This window comes from Lactuca sativa, chromosome 8, assembly GCF_002870075.4.
Source record: "Lactuca sativa cultivar Salinas chromosome 8, Lsat_Salinas_v11, whole genome shotgun sequence".
NCBI lineage: Eukaryota > Viridiplantae > Streptophyta > Magnoliopsida > Asterales > Asteraceae > Lactuca > Lactuca sativa.
Window position 1 is genome coordinate 284,506,780 of NC_056630.2, and position 18,832 is coordinate 284,525,611.

At 35.2% G+C, this 18,832-nt stretch overlaps 3 long non-coding RNA genes across 12 annotated transcripts; 1 reads left to right on the forward strand and 2 right to left on the reverse strand.

Moving 5' to 3' along the window:
* The first annotated feature begins 8,508 nt into the window (after positions 1-8,508).
* On the forward strand, positions 8,509-9,406 carry LOC122195678 (uncharacterized). Its single transcript, XR_006186201.2, has 3 exons — positions 8,509-8,672; positions 8,769-9,196; positions 9,295-9,406. It is a non-coding gene; the product is annotated as an uncharacterized LOC122195678 (long non-coding RNA).
* A 3,376-nt stretch (positions 9,407-12,782) lies between these two features.
* Positions 12,783-16,084, reverse strand: LOC111882290 (uncharacterized). Of its 7 annotated transcripts, none has more exons than XR_002847119.2 (6): positions 15,603-16,084; positions 15,482-15,517; positions 14,743-15,380; positions 14,462-14,671; positions 13,516-13,610; positions 12,783-13,042 (listed from the first exon to the last, which is right to left on the reverse strand). It is a non-coding gene; the product is annotated as an uncharacterized LOC111882290 (long non-coding RNA). The 7 variants fall into 7 exon arrangements; XR_008225475.1 differs by lacking the exons at positions 12,783-13,042; positions 13,516-13,610 and adding an exon at positions 13,692-13,868 and having other exon boundaries at positions 15,603-15,662; positions 15,757-16,084; XR_006185784.2 differs by lacking the exons at positions 12,783-13,042; positions 13,516-13,610 and adding an exon at positions 13,692-13,868 and having other exon boundaries at positions 14,743-15,261; positions 15,346-15,380.
* Positions 16,085-16,465: 381 nt separating this feature from the next.
* LOC111882291 (uncharacterized) lies at positions 16,466-18,606 on the reverse strand. Of its 4 annotated transcripts, none has more exons than XR_006185788.2 (5): positions 17,823-18,606; positions 17,566-17,679; positions 17,089-17,425; positions 16,731-17,001; positions 16,466-16,562 (listed from the first exon to the last, which is right to left on the reverse strand). It is a non-coding gene; the product is annotated as an uncharacterized LOC111882291 (long non-coding RNA). The 4 variants fall into 4 exon arrangements; XR_008225479.1 differs by having other exon boundaries at positions 16,472-17,001; positions 17,089-17,187; positions 17,268-17,425; XR_008225478.1 differs by having other exon boundaries at positions 16,472-17,001; positions 17,089-17,204; positions 17,268-17,425.
* Between the last annotated feature and the right edge of the window lie 226 nt (positions 18,607-18,832).

Genomic DNA, 18,832 nt, shown 5'->3' on the forward strand with positions numbered 1-18,832 from the left:
CGCTATTTTAGGGTCTTGGAACCTATTTAAGGTCCTTAACTCATAACCTAACCCTAATACCTTCATCCTCCATCCCTCTAAACCCTAGAAATCGACGCTAAGCCTCCATTTGAGTGATTCTTGAGCATTTTGGTGATTTAGTGAGTTTTTGGTGCATATTGTGGAAGAAGGAGTTTCTTGAGGAAGCATTGCTTGGCTTGGATCTTGTGGATCCAAGCCCTAATCATGTTGATCTAGCTCCAGAAAGCATAAAGTTTGAATCTTGGTGGTTTTCTCATATGGATCTAGTGGGGTGATGAATTATTGTGCTTGGCTTTTGAAGAAGAAGGAGCTTTGAAAGAGAATGGCTTGAGTTATGTTTTCGAGGATCCTAGATTTATAATCAAACAAACATGGAGTTGCGTTTGTAAATTAAATAAATGAGGTTTTTATAAATGTGTCATGAGAATTATATGATTTAAATGAAAATTTTGTTTTGAAAATTTACGTTGTTACATTTTAGGATAGTTTAAATTTGCGCATTTACTTTCGTTTATCTCCTATGCACAAATTTTGGTGGAGAAATAAAAACAAAACAAAAACTAGAAAATTTAAAAAAAAAATCCAAAAACATTAGAAAATCAGAAAATCAAAAAAATATGTTGGCTATGAAATGTGCTTGAGGGAGATGTTTTGGGAAGTGATATTATCTAGTGATAATAGGCAATCTAAGTTTACGTAACGTACCCAAAGTTGAAGGGTCTATGCTCTGGGATTGATGTGTCGGTAGGCACGAAAGATTCTAAATGGACATGACTAGGCAGAGTTGAACTTAGGAAATTTATAGACTTGACAAATCTTGACATAGTTAGATCCGTTTAGCCTGACAATACGACACTTGGATAGGTTGAACAGGGAGATATATATGAGAATCTACTTGTCACATTAAATAAACCCGTATCTAGAACTGTGGTTTAACTTTTCCTCGATGTGCGGATTTTGTCCTTAATTCCGGTATTGATGGAGCGACTGGTAAATTCCGATGAATTAGGTCTGTAGAAAATTGTTTTCTCTTCTATCTGTCTGTTAGTCATATGTTACGTCCTCTGCGTGACTCAAAATCCGACCTGGACTGCAACATATGCAAATCTATTTCTCTGCATATTAAATCTATGAAATTCTTCTTATCTGTTAGCCATATGTTGTCTCCTTTGCGTGAATAACAATCCGACCTAGTACACAACATATGCATCCTTCTACTTCTCAATCCCTCTAAAACTATAAGTGATAATAATCTGAATCTATCTTCTATCCCAATGATTGTCTGCTCACCCGATGTAAGGAGTACTCTGGAAGTTCTTGATTACTGGGGCATATCAGGAAGCGGGAAACATATTCCAGTACAATTAAAATTGAACACTCAAAGATTTTCTATAGATCTCACTGCTCAATTTAGGTGGACAACAATATCCCTGGTCGTCGTCAGCTGAATGGTCCTTAAGATATAGTATCTAAGAACTTAGGATCAGATGTAGTTTCTAGGAACTTAGGATCTCTTTGTCTTACAATTATTAGTGTGTCCTAAAATTGTCACAATTTTTCGTGTTTAAGTGGACAACAATACCGGTGATCGACCAGACAAAGACGTGAAGATAGAAGGTACCGACAAGCGGATAAAGGTTGTCTAAAAACTTTGATCCCAAATCATTCTTAAAGTTAGATATCATTTTATTTTCGTTAAATTTGTTCATAGTTTCTTCTAATTTAAATATTAGGGGAGAATTAAAAATATTAAAAAAAAACCAAACAAAAATCAGTAAATTAAAAAAAATCCAAAAATAGTGTTATTTATGTTTTATTTCTTGTTCAAGAAAATCAAAAATCCAAAAATATTTTTGTTTTTGTGCTAAGTTTTCTTTTACTTTTGTTTTGTCTTGAAAAGTGATTTCAGGTATAGATAAGACTTATGAAGTTTGTGTCAAAGATTTCTGAGCCAAGGCTTCATCTGTGAGCATCGAAGAATTCGCATTCGAAGGAGCAAGAAATGAAGATTATTATTTCGACATTCAATCCTTCAACCCCAGAAGAAAGGTCAAGCTGACTTGAAGATTATGTGATGGATTGCATTGAAGCCTCCTCAATCAGTCTACTGCTATCTTTGTACATGCTGAAGTGATCTAGAAGTTTAGTTCTCTCTGATGTTCTCTCTAAAGATTCTCAAGCTGAAAGCACTATCTTTCAAGAATCAGTACGTCAAGCCTCCTCACCAAATGTACGTTCAATGCTAATATTTTCAAGAAAAGCCCAACTGCTCAAGATGATGTCATTCATTGAAGATAAATGCTGAAGCCAAGCTCTCGATGAAGATTGACAAGAAAAGCCAACTACTTTTTAGGTCAATTAAGAAAAGAAAGCTATAAACCAAGGGGGAGATTGTTGGGTCAATATTATGGTTTATACTTTACTTTTCTGAGAAATTGTATTTTTATGTATTGTTTAGCTGTTTACGGTCGGTGAGTGAGTTTACGGCCGTAAACCTGTTTACAGCCGTAAAACCTGTTTACGGCCCATGTTTCCCGTGTGTATATATATATATATATATATATATATATATATATATATATATATAGGGGTGAGGGGAGTGAGGAAGGTGTGAGTGATGAACACCAAGGAGCTTAAGTGTGTGCATTTGAAGGTGTTCTAGAGAGAAAAGAGAGTGTGTGTTAGTGTGTGTGAATCTTGTATCCGGATCTTCATTCTAATCATATCATACATAGATTCATCATCATCATCTTCTTCTCCTTCTCTTCTATTGGATCTGACATCATCCGTTTGATTGGGATTCCGCACCATCAAACGAATCTGATTGATACACAAGCATATTTGGGGACTTACAGCAATAGCCGCAGCTACTGCAACATTAATGAGTTGCTGCATCAAACTGTGGAGGAGGTGGTGGTTGAGTTGGAATTATCAGAGGATTGCGCCTTGTTGATTTGCGAGGAGGCATCTTTCAACTATAAGTTTACAAAGATGAAAATATGATAAGAATTCAATAGCAAGACCAGCGAATGTGATTCATGAACTAAATCACTATAGTTCAACAAATAGATGAGAGTGTGAATTTGATAGAGTTCTTGCAATAGAAATGATGAAAGAATTTGGACAAAGATTTCCACAAGAGATTTGTTGCCTGTCAATATCATTAGTATTCAAGATGTAATAAGTTCGGGAAAATTTACCTAGAAGTAGATCTTACATCAAAACCAAAAGTAAGAAAATTTTGACAGCACAAAGACCTAATAGACTGAAAGTTCGAGGTCTTTATCATAAGTGGAAAATTAATACTAGCGTCTAAACATAGACCTAAGTTATATCCAAAAGATAGAGTAGAGCATAGTCTACCTCCTGCTAGACCCTGCTTTTGAATTAAACAGTCGTCATTCTAGTTCATACATACGCATGTCCTGTACCAACTAACAATCTCACAACTCTCAAACTTCGGCTTGGGATGCCGCTAGTTGTCTCTGAAAGAAGTTGGTACAATACCTAATTGTGTCATGTCGGTCTTCCAAATTACGAAGACGAACAACATCGACTCCAGCGGTAGCTTCATTCTGCATCATGCAATCGATGGTAGCTCTTCCCTGTTCGGTATTAAGAGCAATACGACGAACCAGCACGGGAAGTGCCCTATCTGCAGACCCTCCTCCTTCTAGATTGTAGAAGCTTCGGTCTCCTCGGTAGGGGTGATTCTGACCTTGCTCATCACTCCAACTATCTATGTTTATGGCCTATAGGGGCGTCGGGCCTGGAAAAGCCGGACGAGGATTAGGATTTGGGATTGGAGCTCCTAGGGGTAGATTTTCAACTTCTGGCTCAGAGTCAGGATCCTTTGGGAAATCTTCTGCGAATTCATCATCTAAGGGGATTGCAGGACCTTCTTCTGGTTTGGCATCGAGCCAACCAAAATTTCGTTGATTTGGGAAGTACGGGTCTCCAGGGAAATGAAATCCAACCATTTATCTAGAAGAGAAATAAGAGTGAGGAATTTATTTAGCAATTCTAAAATAAAGCGATAAACAAATAAAAAGTTTCTATAAGAGAAACTTACACATTACTTACTAAGGCAATTCTAATTAATGACTTTTACTGGTTCCTTCTATGTGGACATAGTGCATACCAGTTATATACCACTTGAGTCGAATAGACCTTCGAATATATGATCCTACTCTAAGTCCACATCCAAACAAGGAAAAGGAAATAAATATTAGACCACACATTCTAAGTCTATTAAACCAAATTATATATAACTGTAGTGCATGCAATTAGTATTCATGGAGCTATCAGCAAAAGCCTTCTGTTCTTATGAAGTTTGTTCTTTGAATGAATAGTGCCTAAAATACTCCTATAGTATTTTACTTTATGTTTTGTTCTAACGTTCTTCTTTATGTAGTATAGGTATAGTTTGGTAAGTTTTAGACCTGTCGCAACACCACTATCACTCCCAAACTCATGTTCATCGTATCTCAAGTAAATATAGTTGATCAGGCTATATTGATTTTAGATACGATTACATAACTGCCCAGGTATGACTGTAGTATCCAACATCTAAATTACTTTTGTTATGTTCTAGTATGACACTGTTCTGTACTAAGTATGTAGGTAGGTATACTTTAGTTAAATATTTTATTATTTAAAAAGTATAAACTCTTGGTCAAAGTATTTTAATCCCAATGTGTTTATAGTTGTATATCTTTTATGGGTTGATATACTCGATTCACTATAAACAATGCTCTGATACCAATCTGTCACACCCCAAAACCGGAACGGCGGAAATGTTTTGAGGTGGAGGACGTCATGTACAGTATCATAACAATGTAAAGTAGTAAACAAGCAACAACATCATCCATTGCATTAATAGTATAATTTCATACAAGTGTGTTCTTTCATAGTAATTAGACACCAAAATATGAATCAAAATAAAGACGAGTCTTGTATATGCTCCGTCTTCTCAAAAAACTGGTCATCGGTACCTGTCTACTGGCGACCTGAGAATACAAGTTATTTTGAAAGCGTAGATCAGCATTTAAGCTAGTGAGTTCATAAGTATTTAGTGTCAATGTTTGTATAAGTTTGCTGAAAGTGTTTGTAAATGTTTGATGTAAAAGTTTGTATACGTTTGAAAACTCCTAGAAAATCCTATATTTTCTACTAGTATAAAAAGTAGTCTTCTACAAAGACATGACTGTTTCGTATGTTTGTTTCTCTGTAAAAGTGAGTGTTTTCCCCAAGTATGACTATCATCAATAAAATATAGTTTACATTACCATTCATGTGAGAAGATCACAAATTAAATGTAATGGGGAAATGTATGTGTATTGCAGTATTGTATATAGTAACTACTATAGTAATAACTACCTTAAACCATTTGTTTAATTAAGGTAAAATCTGATGAAGTTATAACCATGCTTAATCGAATAATGAAACACGACGATGTAAGACGTCGAAAAGATATGACATTTGTCACCCGTAGACTTGCAATGTCCCACTGTAGCTAGCAGCAAGGTGTAGGATAGTCAATCTCGTATAGTACTATACACAAACTCACGCTCTCCCTCCAGGAGACACTACTAGAAAAACAGCCTTTTACGACGCGCAAAACACGACGCTCTTTGATTTATGTTACGCATTAGAGAGTGACATTAAAAAAGTATCATCTCTTCAAAAAATTTAAGGATAGTGGACACGCATTTGTGCGTGCCCTGAAATAAGTGTTAGAAAAGAAAAAAAATACAAACACGGAGGGCGCTTATCTTAAACGTGTGACCTCTTCAAATGTCGCTTTATATTTTTTCTTAAACGCGCGTTTTTAAAGGGGGAAAACGAAATCGTGAAATTCTAAAATTTTGAAGAATCCTGCTTCTACCCTCTCTCATCAATATAACCCTTCATTCACTCCTTCCTTCTCTCTATAAACCCTAATCGCCACCGCCACCTCCACCACCATTGAACCTTAAAATCTGAATCCATACTTCACTTTAATTCACTCAATCCGGCCCTTAAATTTTAGCAAACCCACCAGAACCCTAAGTCATGCCTTTTATGCTTTCACATCCTTCCTTCCATAGTCCCGCCTCTATCGCATCGCTCTGCTCACCGTCGTCGTCTTAGGCTCTTACGCCTCCATCGTGGTCTCTGTGCTCATCGTATTATCATACATGCCATTTATTCTCGTCGTTCTTCTCCTTAACCCTACGCAGGTAAATATCATCAGTACTCCCTCTTATCGTCGTTCTGCTCCTTGACCCTACGCAGAGCGTGGCTATTACCTTCTTGTCGAACGACCCATCAACCCAAATCCTGACATGGCTATCCTATGGCGATTCACCGCCCAATGCCGACGACTATGGCGACGATTGGAATTCAAGCTTTTGACCTAATACACTTCATCTGAGAACGACAAGGAAGATTTGATGAATTCAATCAGACAGTCAATTGTTCACTTCTCGAGGTGTGTTACAATCTCTATCTTTTATTAGTTTTGTTTGTAGATTTTGGTATGATGCTCGTTTCTTCAATCCTTTAGAGACATGGCTTTTAACATGTCGTCATCATAAGTGGATCTGGATCAGTAAACAATAGAGTACATGAAATTGAAATTGAAATTGGTATTATCAAGCTGAATGGATATCGATTTAGACATACTAGGTTCTATGGTTCCGGTTCTTAAATCAGAATATCCCAACAACTCGTAAATTATATAGACAAAAGAAATATCACCTTTAAAGGATTCCCGAAAAGCCTGTCAAACGAAACCAACAATTACTTTTTTAATCTCAACACTTGTGAAACACCATGTAACAAACAGATGCAATCCACATTAATTCTTTGGACGAGATACAAAAAAAAGTAAGAAGCATAGGGTAAGGTAACCATCAATCCCTGATTCTGAAATCTTTATGTTGTTGAGATGTATTATGGATATAGTTTGAGAAGCATCACAAAATTTTCTCGTTTTTAGCAGATGCCCCTGTTTCATATGTGGGGGGAAAATTGCTATGGTTCTAAGAAAAGGCATGATATTTACACAGAATGACTAAAAACTGTGATATTGTATGGGCCTTAAAAAGTGACAATAAAAGGTGTTACCTTCCCCAAAATCAAGGGTATCAAAAGTGTGATTATAAGTCTTCTGAACAATTGCTCAGTTGGAACAGATGCCCCAAGTCCAGAAGCTATTAGTTTTGATATAGAAAAAGGCACCTGCAAAGATGCAGCCACTAATCACATGAAAACTCAGATTGATTATTTTCTCTAATATGCAAGATTAGAGACAAGAATCACTTCTAAATGTAGTGAACTTTTGTTTTTAAATGTTTTTAGAGAAGCAGGTAACATCAAGTGTAGATAGTCAAGTATTTTGTCAATTACTAGAAATGCATTAGGAAAAGAGCATATGTAGGTGAAAATGATGGTCACAGGTGATAGGATTCTATTGGAGATTGTGGTTCAAGGGGATCTCTAGCACTGTGAGATGAGGAATGAGTTTATTTGGTGTAATGGTTTATCAAAAATAAAGCGTATGCATCCTTTGAATAAATTAATTGCATTCTAAAGATAGATGATGAAGGGCATAACTGTCAATTTACTTTAAAAATCCATGGATGTATAAAAAGATGTGGAATTATCAGCTCCCCTTATATATATATATATATATATATATATATATATATATATATATTAGAATTTCTTTTTATCATAGCATTGTAAATAATAAATATACAATCTTTTTATGTACAGACATTCCAGGTCTTGTCTGAGTACCTCCAACTTCTGGATAGCTTACCAGTGCTATCAGCTATACAAGAGATGAGTCGTGGTGTGGAGGTAAGATTACTAAGATACCCTTCATATACATTCATCATTATCCTATATTACTTTGCCAGCTGGACATATACGTGTACATCATCTGTACTGATACAGTCATCACAAACGTACGTTACAGATATGGCTGGGAAGAACTCTACAGAAGTTGGACTCACTTTTATTGGGTAGGATGTTGAACACAATAGGGGAGGATGTTGAAGACAACCCTATGGCTGTTGAAGTTGATAAATCTGATATTTCTGGTCTTACATGGATGAAAGTTCCATGGACTAATCAGCTTGCTGTTAGAATAAAAGATGGTTTGAAGTATTGGTTTTCATGATCAGGTAGCTTTTCATGGTGATTCATGCATGTATCTTTATTACATATCAAACATCTTTTTCCTTATCATAGTTTTCTATTTTATTATATTACAGGATGTTATTAGCCTGACCAACTTTATCCAGAACTCCTGTGGGTTAACAATAGAAAAGAAACAGCTTTCTATTAGTGGGAAAAACTGGGGAGAAGTTGATTTAAATGGTTGAGACCTTTATCCTTATCTTGTTTTGTAAAATCTCCAAATTAGTATATTGTGGAGCAACACACATTTAGTAATATTGAGATGTAAATGAAACTAGTTAACATGTTATTCATACTAGTATCTTCCTTTCTGAAACTTTTCAGGCAATATGCTGTCTTTTCTTGTTGGTTCAAAGCAAGCATTTGAAGTCTCCATAGCTGATGTCTCCCAAACACAGCTACAAGGAAAGAATGATGTCATATTGGAATTCCATGTGGATGACACAACTGGTGCAAATGAGGTTCCTCTTTGTTAATTACTTTCAAATTTCTTCCTCATGGTATATGACAATTTTGATTTTTAACTATCTTTTTTTTTTCTTTTTAATTTGATGCAGAAAGATTCTTTGATGGAGATAAGTTTTCAATTGAAGCCTTCTTATGTTTTTTCCTCTCATCTATCTTTTAATGTTGTTCAGATTGTAACTAATCTTTGCAAATTGATACATACCATGTTATGAAAACTGAAATGTTTATAACCAATTCATATTGAAACTGGTAATTTATTTTCCAATCTAATCTTCTCATTCCTTTAGTCCATCTCCCTACAACTTTCTAACATGCTTTCTGAACAATCCAGAATCCAGGTCAACTTAAAGTTCATCCAGGTGGTATATTATGGAAGAAACAAGGAGGTGGTAAGGCTGTTGAAGTTGATAAATCTGATATTTCTGGTCTTACATGGATGAAAGTTCCACGGACTAATCAGCTTGCTGTTAGAATCAAAGATGGTTTAAAGTACAAGTTCACTGGTTTTCGTGATCAGGTAGCTTTTCATGTTGATTCATGCATGTATCTTTATTACATATTAGACATCTTTGTCCTTATCAAGTTATCATAGTGTTCTATTTTATTATGTTGCAGGATGTTATTAGCCTGACCAACTTTTTCCAGAACTCCTGTGGGTTAACAACAGAAGAGAAACAACCCATGACTTTTTCTGATGATATCACAACAATCCTGAGCAGTATCAATCTTAATTGATCCATACAACCCATGACTTTTTCTGATGATATCACAACAATCTAAGAACACTTGATATTTTACAGGGTATTGTTCTTGATTCTTATACTCAATAAAAAAAGAATTTCATATGATAAAAGATTACATTGATCTGTCAATGAATCAACTTATTGGAAATATTCCCTTCTCATATGAGTTTTCTTTCCCTAGGCTATTATGAAGAAACTAGTGGAACTTAGTGGACATGGAATGACAAGATGAGCCACATCTGGATAGGTGTCGGTGCCAGCTTGGAGCATCTAGAAGGAAAAACACTTCTAGGTATGCTGACCTTGAATGACGCTTGAGCCCCTATCTTTAATCTTGTTTTGTCTTTTGAACCAGGGTTAGAAAGTTATAATAGAAACTAACTTGCCGTTTTTGATGGTTTTGAAGTTTAGACTAGAAGTTAATAAAGGTCATGTGAATAACCTTCAAACAAAACAAATGAAATTTCTTCTGTTTATTTTTTAGTTAATTTGGTAGCTTACTAATTGGGGAAATACTCAAATAACATGATGCCAACGTATGATATATATTTTTATAGGAAAATGAACCATTTATGCTATTATTGAGGGTCATATTTTGTCATTTGTAGATAAAATGTCATTATTTATTTAAATATTATGTTTCTACATGTTTATAGGTAATTCAAAGAAAATTAGTAACTGTGCTTACACTATCCACCTTGATCAATGGCAACATTGGGCCTTGATCAATGTCTTACACATGGACTATCCAAATCCAATGCTTCCTGTTGCATCTTCAACAATAGATGTTACTGGTATGGTAAAGTCATTATTCTTTATAACAACTTGAAGGATTGTTTTGTAAAATTACTCAACTTTTTGTTGTATTATATATTTATACTTTTATTATGCTTACTAGTTTGGCAACATTGTTGATCCTAGACAGCACTTATTTTGTAGTTATGTTTTTTTGCAGGCAATATAGATACTGTGACTAACTTTATAGATTTAGAGTCCTTGAGTGGTGTTATTAACGAAGAGTGGAGACAAGTCAGACACACATTTAAAAAAATCAGCACATATCTTGTTTACAGTGAGGCACACATTAGGTTATTAGAACTATTAGTTTGTAAATTTTTTTTACGTCTATTGATTTATTTTATCTTTCCATGCAACAACTATTTGTATGACATTAACTTCTGTGCAATGTATGGTATTTTTATATATGGTATTTTATTTTCTATTATGAGACATGAAATGCAAATTTAATTTGAAAATCAGTAAATATATAAATAATTTTTTTTTTAAAAAAAAAATTTAAAATTACGATACGCAAAAATGTGTGTCGTCTTCATTTATGACGTGGCCTTTCTTGACAGGGGCTTCCTTGATACGTATTGCGTGTCATAAACACGCGCGTCGTAAGGTTACGACACGCAAATGCGTGTCATTTTCTTTATGACAGGGCCTTCCTTGATACGTATTGCATGTCATAACCGCGCGTCGTAAATGCGCGTCGTCTATAGACGACGCGCAAAAGCGCGTCGTCTCTCTTTATGACAGGGCCTTCCTTGACGCGCATTTGCGCGTCGTCTGAGCATTTTACGACGCGCAATGAGCGTCGTAAAAGGCTGTTTTTCTAGTAGTGAGATTCTTGTTATAAAACGTGACACGGCCGAAGTTTGTCGTACCATGAAGTAGCGGCTCACGTTATGTTATAGTATTCTTGTATTTGTATAGTATGTTCTCTCTGTTATAGTGTATTGTGTGTTCTCTTTGTCTAGTATATAGTATGTTCTTCCTTGTTTCTCATTATAGTATGTTCTTTCTGTTTCTCGTTATAGTATGTTTGAACTGACTCATGTATGTTTCTTTGTATTAGAAATAGTGAGTAGTAGACTTCTAAACTATACCTATTATAGTTTAATAGTATCGTTGTTTGAATAACCGAGTATGTTTGTACACCTTTGCTACCCAAAGGTGTTGGAACTAATGTAAGAACTTTCATATCTATATACATATACATAATATGTAACTAAGATTTAAACGACCTTCGGACAAACAGCTGATTACCCTAAGTCCACAACCAAACAAGGAACAGGAAATAGACCGAGTTATCAGTCCTAAGTCCTTTAAACATTACTTATATAACTATACATATATAGACATGCTTTTAACAGTATATAAGTTTAAAAAGAAGTTTTGAAATACATTTGAAGAGTTTAACAGTTTGAATAAATATTGATGACTTGATGTCAGTTTATAAAGCGATTCTGAAACAATTTGTTTGATAATATAGTTTGAAATGTAACAAATCCATTTGTTTTATAGTTATTAATCACATGTGATTGATATAATAACTATAATGTTTTCAACTGGTATTCCCCCCCCCCCCCCCCATAAAAGCATTTAAAATCATTAAAAGATAAGTTAAGGGGTATGAACTCACCTGTAGTGAGTGGTTTGGATGAAAGAGTGGTGTAGATGCTAAGTGTCAAGTGAAGTCTTTAGCACACACGGATCCTATTTAGCATATAATGACACATGTGTATACAATTAGTGTTTATACAACTAATCATGTAAGGAATACACCTTAGGGACTAGGAAACACTTGAATGGAAGTGTTACAATCACATATGATTGTATATAAGGGGTGTATGGCCACACAATGGTGTTTACGTCCAAGGTGTTCACGACCCTATGTGTTTACGTCCATAGGGTTTACGGCCCTACGAGTTTATGGCCGTAAACTCATGAAGTCTTGTGCCAAAGAGTGTTTTAAGGCCCTATCTAGCATCAAGGAAGTGTTCTAGGTCCCTTGCTTAGCTTTAGGGAAGTTTATGGCCAGCTTATGTACCTTTATCAAGGGTTTACGGCCAAGGGAGATGCTCACGGCCGTAAACTCTTATTGTTCTTGGGAAATGGTTGCTTTCAAGGGTGTAAATCAAGAGCTACTAGAAAAATAGCCTTTTACGACGCACAATGCGCGTCTTAAAACGCTCAGACGATGCGCAAATGCGTGTCAAGGAAGGCCCTGTCATAATGAGAGACGACACACTTTTGCGCGTCGTCTATAGACGACGCGCATTACGACGCACATTTATGACACACATTTACGACGCGCATTTACTACGCGTTATGCATATCAATTAAGGCCTTAATATAAAGGAAGATGACACGTATTTGCGTGTCGTAACCTTACGACATGTGTGTTTATGACACGCAATGCGTATCAAGGAAACCCATGTCATAAAGGAAGAAGACACGCATTTTTGCGTGTCATAATTTTAAATGTTTCTAAAATTATATATTTTTGATAGAGTTACTAATTTTCAAATTAAATTATACATTAAAAGTATCATAATACAAAATAAAATACCATAAACAGTAAAGATAATTCATTGCACTAATATATCAAATACAAATAATCATTCCAATAGTAAGTAAATGTAAGACATTTCTAATATTTCATAATATTTATTATAGAAAACAAAACACGTACAACATTAAAAGAAACCCATGATGACTAAATTCTCCTTTGACAATCTCCTTTGAAAATTTCCTTTCTAAAAAGAATAACCTGATGCAGGAACTTTGAGAGGCCTCAGGGCATGGAAGGAGGTTGCTAGAGCTGTAAGAACCTGCACATGGCAAATCGGTAACTTAACATGCAATACAATACAATATGATATGATAGAGCTGGTATGGCATCTAACTATATATTTTTTTGTCTATTTTCTTTGCCAATGCCAATTAGGCCACTAAGCTTAGGAGAATGATTCTTTGGATCATTTTATAAATAGGATTTTAAATATATGGTTAGTCTTACTTCTCCCTCTCCCTCTCATCTAATTAACAGATTATTAAACACCAACATCACCATATACATTTACTTCTTCACAATCACTACATGCATCACCAATATATGCATGTGAGATGCTAGGCATTTTTTGATTAAATATTTCAGAAATTCAACAAGTGGGAGTGTTTTTGATTAAATATTTCAGAAAATCTAATGTGTGCCTAATGTTGATCCTACATATTTCATGAAAATTCACCAAAAATAAATTAACCCTGAAATTTACGTATAAATAGTAATTTTCATAGTTCATACCAGCAATGTTTTTGCCCCCATAGTAACCATTTGTTGCATCAACAACCGGATACACACCTTCTCCAAATACATTTTTGCATAGATCCAAATGATACCTGTAATTAAAATAAAAAAATCATGAAACATGGATTTTATATTAATGATTAAAATGTGTCATTTGTTGATATGTACATGCCTTATGTCAATATTTGAAGAACATATTCTATCATTTGAAGGTGCTACCTGGAACCACCATAACCGGTCAACAGATTCATACACATTTGGGTTTGTCTTTTTTAGATTTTCTTTGTTATACGATTCAACACCTGCTTAACTTCCTATATAATATTCCTTCATGTATTTTGCAACGCTTTCTGCATAAATATTGCTTCTTTGCTAATATAAAAAAGGGTTGAGAACAAGGTTTTAAAAGAGATTTGTAAGTCAATTACAACAAGCAGTTGTCAAACAAGAAAGTCATTTTTTTCATTAGGTACTAATTCCGGACAAAAGGGTAAAATGGTCATTTACTATCATTCAGAACTAAATGAAACTTAAATAAGCAAGAAATTATTCTATATCTATGTGTATCATCTAATTTGTTTCAAGCCTCTGCCACAAAATTACTATTGTTCATATAGATATACTATCACTTGCAATTATCTAAATGCAATAATTTCATATAATATATCATCTTGTCTAATCACCCAAATGAAACCTAGATCAAATTCAAACAGAAATAAATCCAAATAGAACTAAAACAAGCAAACAAAACAAAGATCAAAGTTCAACCAAATGTGTAATCTAAAGCCCGGTTGAACTAAAACAAGCAAACAATCTTCCGAATTCCTTCCTCTCTCAGCTACAAAATCAAAATAACCATTGTTCACATAGAATAAATAATTTCTTCTAATTAGATATGTGAAATCCAGATAAGAATTTAAATAAATGATCAGCTTTATCAAACCTAAACAGATAGGGCATGTAATTTTGAGAGCAACGACACGTGCTTCAAATTGAGATCCTTTTGATTTTTGGTTCTTCTCTGCAAGTTTCTTCTTCATTAACTACAACAAAACTTGCAAGACTCCCACGCCCCATTCCAGTCCTTTTCCACATTCTCTTCAAGATCTTTCAAAATTCCCATCGCCTTTAATCCTCTACAAAGTTTCTCAACCTACACAACATCAAGAATTATAAATAAAAGAAAACTCAACATATTATAATCAAATATATTATATTATATACCTCAAAGGTGATGATATTCAGAACCAAAGATTTAATCAGTAATAAATTTATACCGAGTAGTTGTGTATATGCTGGATGCTCATACCAGGTTTGCAAAGTTGAATACATACAACTAGATCATACACTTCTCTCTGAAATCATAAAACATCATGAAACTAATTACAAAACTTTATAATATTATCTAAGTAATAAGTAAAACTATGTGTGAGTTGTGACATTCTGATCGTTTCATGCATTAGGAATAACACTACCATTGGGCCCACCACCAACCACAAGGTTAAACCTGGGAACACATTATTTAGTATTTGTTAGACAAAAATACTATATATAAATTAGTTGTGGCATGTTTAATAAGGTTGTCCTTAAGTTTCCATATACTTCTTGTGCTGCTATATCCGCAATAATTCTCGTTTGAAGGAACAAAAATTGCAGGTCCACCTGGATCTTCATCTGCTTCATAAGTCTTTTTTCCATTGGTAACTCTTGGCCCACCACAATTGATATGAACTGAAGATATGTCTGGAGAAACATTAAAGGGAGCAGCTTAATTTGTTTTTAATATTATGGAAACACAATGTTACTGGAAACAATGTTGCTCATTACTCTAGATGCAAGGACGAAGGCACTTTCAAAGCTCTCTACACAAAATCAAACATGAAAAACTTAATTGGAATCTCTCTTATTACATAAAAGTTGCGTTTATTTTTGAAGAATAGTAGCAGGGTATAATTAAACTTACGAATTATTCCCAGTAGAGTAGCTTCTGTATAAGTTCCTGATGAATGAAAGAAAATGTTTAACTTCAGTTTTAAACTTTTTATGAGTAGATTAAAAAGAGCATCTGAGAGCTGAAAACTTACAGTGATCTGTCACAACCTGATGGTACAGTATTTTCACTAAAGTTGTTATAGGAAAGATCTCTTGAACAACATTATAAACAAGAGCATGTTGAGCTTCATGATTACCGATGCCATATACAAAAATAATGCTGAAATGAGTCTTGAAAAAACATACAGATCAAAATCTTTATTGGTGATCATCCATGGAGACCCGCATAATCCTATGTCTCCTTTGTATAATGTGTCTTGGAAGGTCTGAAACTGGGAGCCTGCTGGGATTCTTCCTTCCAATTGATTGTATGAGAGATTTAAGGAGGAAAGGAAAGGAAGATTTGTGAGCGTTGATGGGATGTCTCCAGTTAATTTGTTCCATGACATGTCTAATGATTCTTGCTGACTCAAATTCTAGATAGATGGTGGGATTAAGCCTGTGGAGTCATAATGTGATACATTGAACATATAAAGAGCATTGAGTCTCCTAATTGTGTCTGGTATTTCACTAGAAAAACGGTTACTTGAGATGTCAATGGATGTGAAGCTCGATTGTCAAGATTTTCACCAGCTCCAACTCAAGTCCTTTGATTGTGACTGTCACAGTATCCTAATAGTAGATTGGATCAAGAGATAAGATCATGAAACTTAGGTGTTTCTTCCCTGATGCTTCTACATTAGTGCTAGTCATCATAGCATCCCATTGCCAGAAACAATTTGTAGGAACAATACCATTGAAGCTATTATGAGCTATGTCTACAATTATCCTTTCAGAAAAGGCTTAGATAATGCATGCAAATTTATTATGACCTTGGGGAATTAGGATTCTGACCTTGTGAAGTGTTAGACTGCTAATGAGATGCATGAATGAAAAAATAGATAATATTCAAAATAAAACAGGCGAGTTTTTGAGAATTAACTCCATTCATGAGTAACAACGGCCAAGTCCTTCAAAGTTGTTCCAACATACACAAGTGCAAAGGTAATCGACTGATAACCACATAAGTATATAACTAAGTAAGCACATGGTTATATAAATTAAATATAAATGTTTGAGTGAAGTTGTTCCAACATACACAAGTGCAAAGGTAATCTACTCACACCAAGGAATGTTGAAAACTAAAATCCATCAAACATGAAATTTAAATGATTCTATACCTATGGGATCAAATTCCATCCATTTTGGCAAGGCAACCAAACACGCCAGCCATGGAATGTAATCTTAAATTCCAACACCAAGCAAACATGCCCAATGATTGCAATTATTTTATAGATCTCATCCCTTGAGAAAACATATTGTGAATCATCCACCCTTGTAATAGCCTTTCAGTCATTAATCGGGCATATTTAAGTGTTGTACCTTCGGGAAAATAAGGATGAGTTTCAAGAAGACATTGTTATCCGACTGAAGTTCGAAATACTCCAATACCTAAATCAGCAAGTACAGTCAACTCAAGTACCTCATTTATTGAAACTTCAATCAAAAGTCAAAACAATCGGAAAGGGTAGAGCTTACAATGTCAAAAACTCGGTTTGGATCCATATTGATTATGCCAAGCGTTGCTACTGATGTATTTTCAGAACAAACTTCTGAACCTTGACAAAGAAGGGTAACCTACAATTTAAGAGCAACTAACAAAAGACCTAATCACCGACTGAACAGAAACTGAAGGCGGTTGATGAAGAGATGATTACCGTGGGGAAGGTGTTACTGGTGTAGGAAATTTCTGAACTCTATTGGTCAAGAAGGTTAGTGAGTTTGTAAGAAACAGTGCCAAGATGGTCAACTACATTGACTAGGGCTCCAATCGCAAAACTTCAAGTTCTGCTTCGTATTGAAATAATAATCCTGGCTAATCACAAAAAGGAAAGAAGAGGAACATAATTAATCTCCAATGAACACGACTGATTAGTGTTAAAAAGCATCTAATTGTGTTTAATTAGGATATAGTAATAAACTAATCATGGATAATCAGTGAATCGTATGACGTACCTTCATAACAGAGAAAACTTTAACCATTTTCTCTTTGAGCATGGCTGACATTTCAATTTCGAGCCTCCCTGCATGCACCTGGTTAACCCTAGATATTGTGATTGGAATTGCAGACTGCAAACAAATTTACCAACAGAAATTGAGAGAAACATGTTTACGAAATGCACAACAGAAAGAGAAACACGTATACGAAAACATTAAATAGATTAACCATTCTATGAAACAAAGAAGTGAGAATAGAAATTCAAATGATAAACCTGGAGAAAGTTAGTGTGATTAAACTTCCGCAGGTGGAGCACCACCAGTCGATAATGAAGTTGGGGGAATCGTGGGAGCCAGAGGTGGAATCGCCAGTACCACAGGTGGGATTCCAACGACAGGTGCATGTGATAAAGCAATTGATGTAGAGATCGAACTTGGGGATGGAACAGATATGGATGGCAACGATTTTGGGGCTAGTGGTGGTGTAGCGGCGGGAGCTGCTAGTTTGCAAAATAACTCCACTGGAAGAAGAATGAAGGGTTAAAAGAGCTTGAGGACGAGGGTATCAGGATGATTCTATTTCCATATGTGAATAGGGTTTCAACATGTAAATGATGCTAGCTGGTGGCGGACATGATATGATATTAGGGTTTCAAAGTGTGTGAGTTGACCGAGGATGGCCACACAATCACAGGCATGCTCTGGATTGGATCTCTCATAGATCTCACACTATCTCATCGTCGTCGCGAGGCATTTGATCACGAAAGCAAGAGCAATTTTGTTATGAACACGAAGGCTAGGGCTTTTTCTTGCTAATTGGAAGAGGCGGGCGTTCTAAATTTTGGGATTGGATCCGATTTCAAAGAGTAATAGTAGATTTCACTGAAAACCCTTTCCCGGTTCGCTTGACCTTTGGTTACCTCAGTCGATCGATTCAAGCTTTCAATAAAAACCCTAGATAGCGACTGAGACTAGAGGGAAAGGAAGCATCGTCGATAATTAGGGAAAGAGGGAAAGAAGAAAAAGATAGCGGGGTTTTTTATTTTTTAGGATTTCATTTTCCCCTGTATGGAACGTGTGTTCCATTAAAATTTATAAAGCGATATCTTTAGACGACGCACATTTTATTATTGGTGCCCTCCGTGTTTTTTTGTTTAGACACTGATGTAAGGGAACGCAATAATGCATGACCCAAGTCCTTAAATTTTTTTGAAGAGACAACACTTTTTTTAATGTCACTCTCTTTTGCGTAACATAAATCAATGAGTGTCATTGTTTGCGCGTC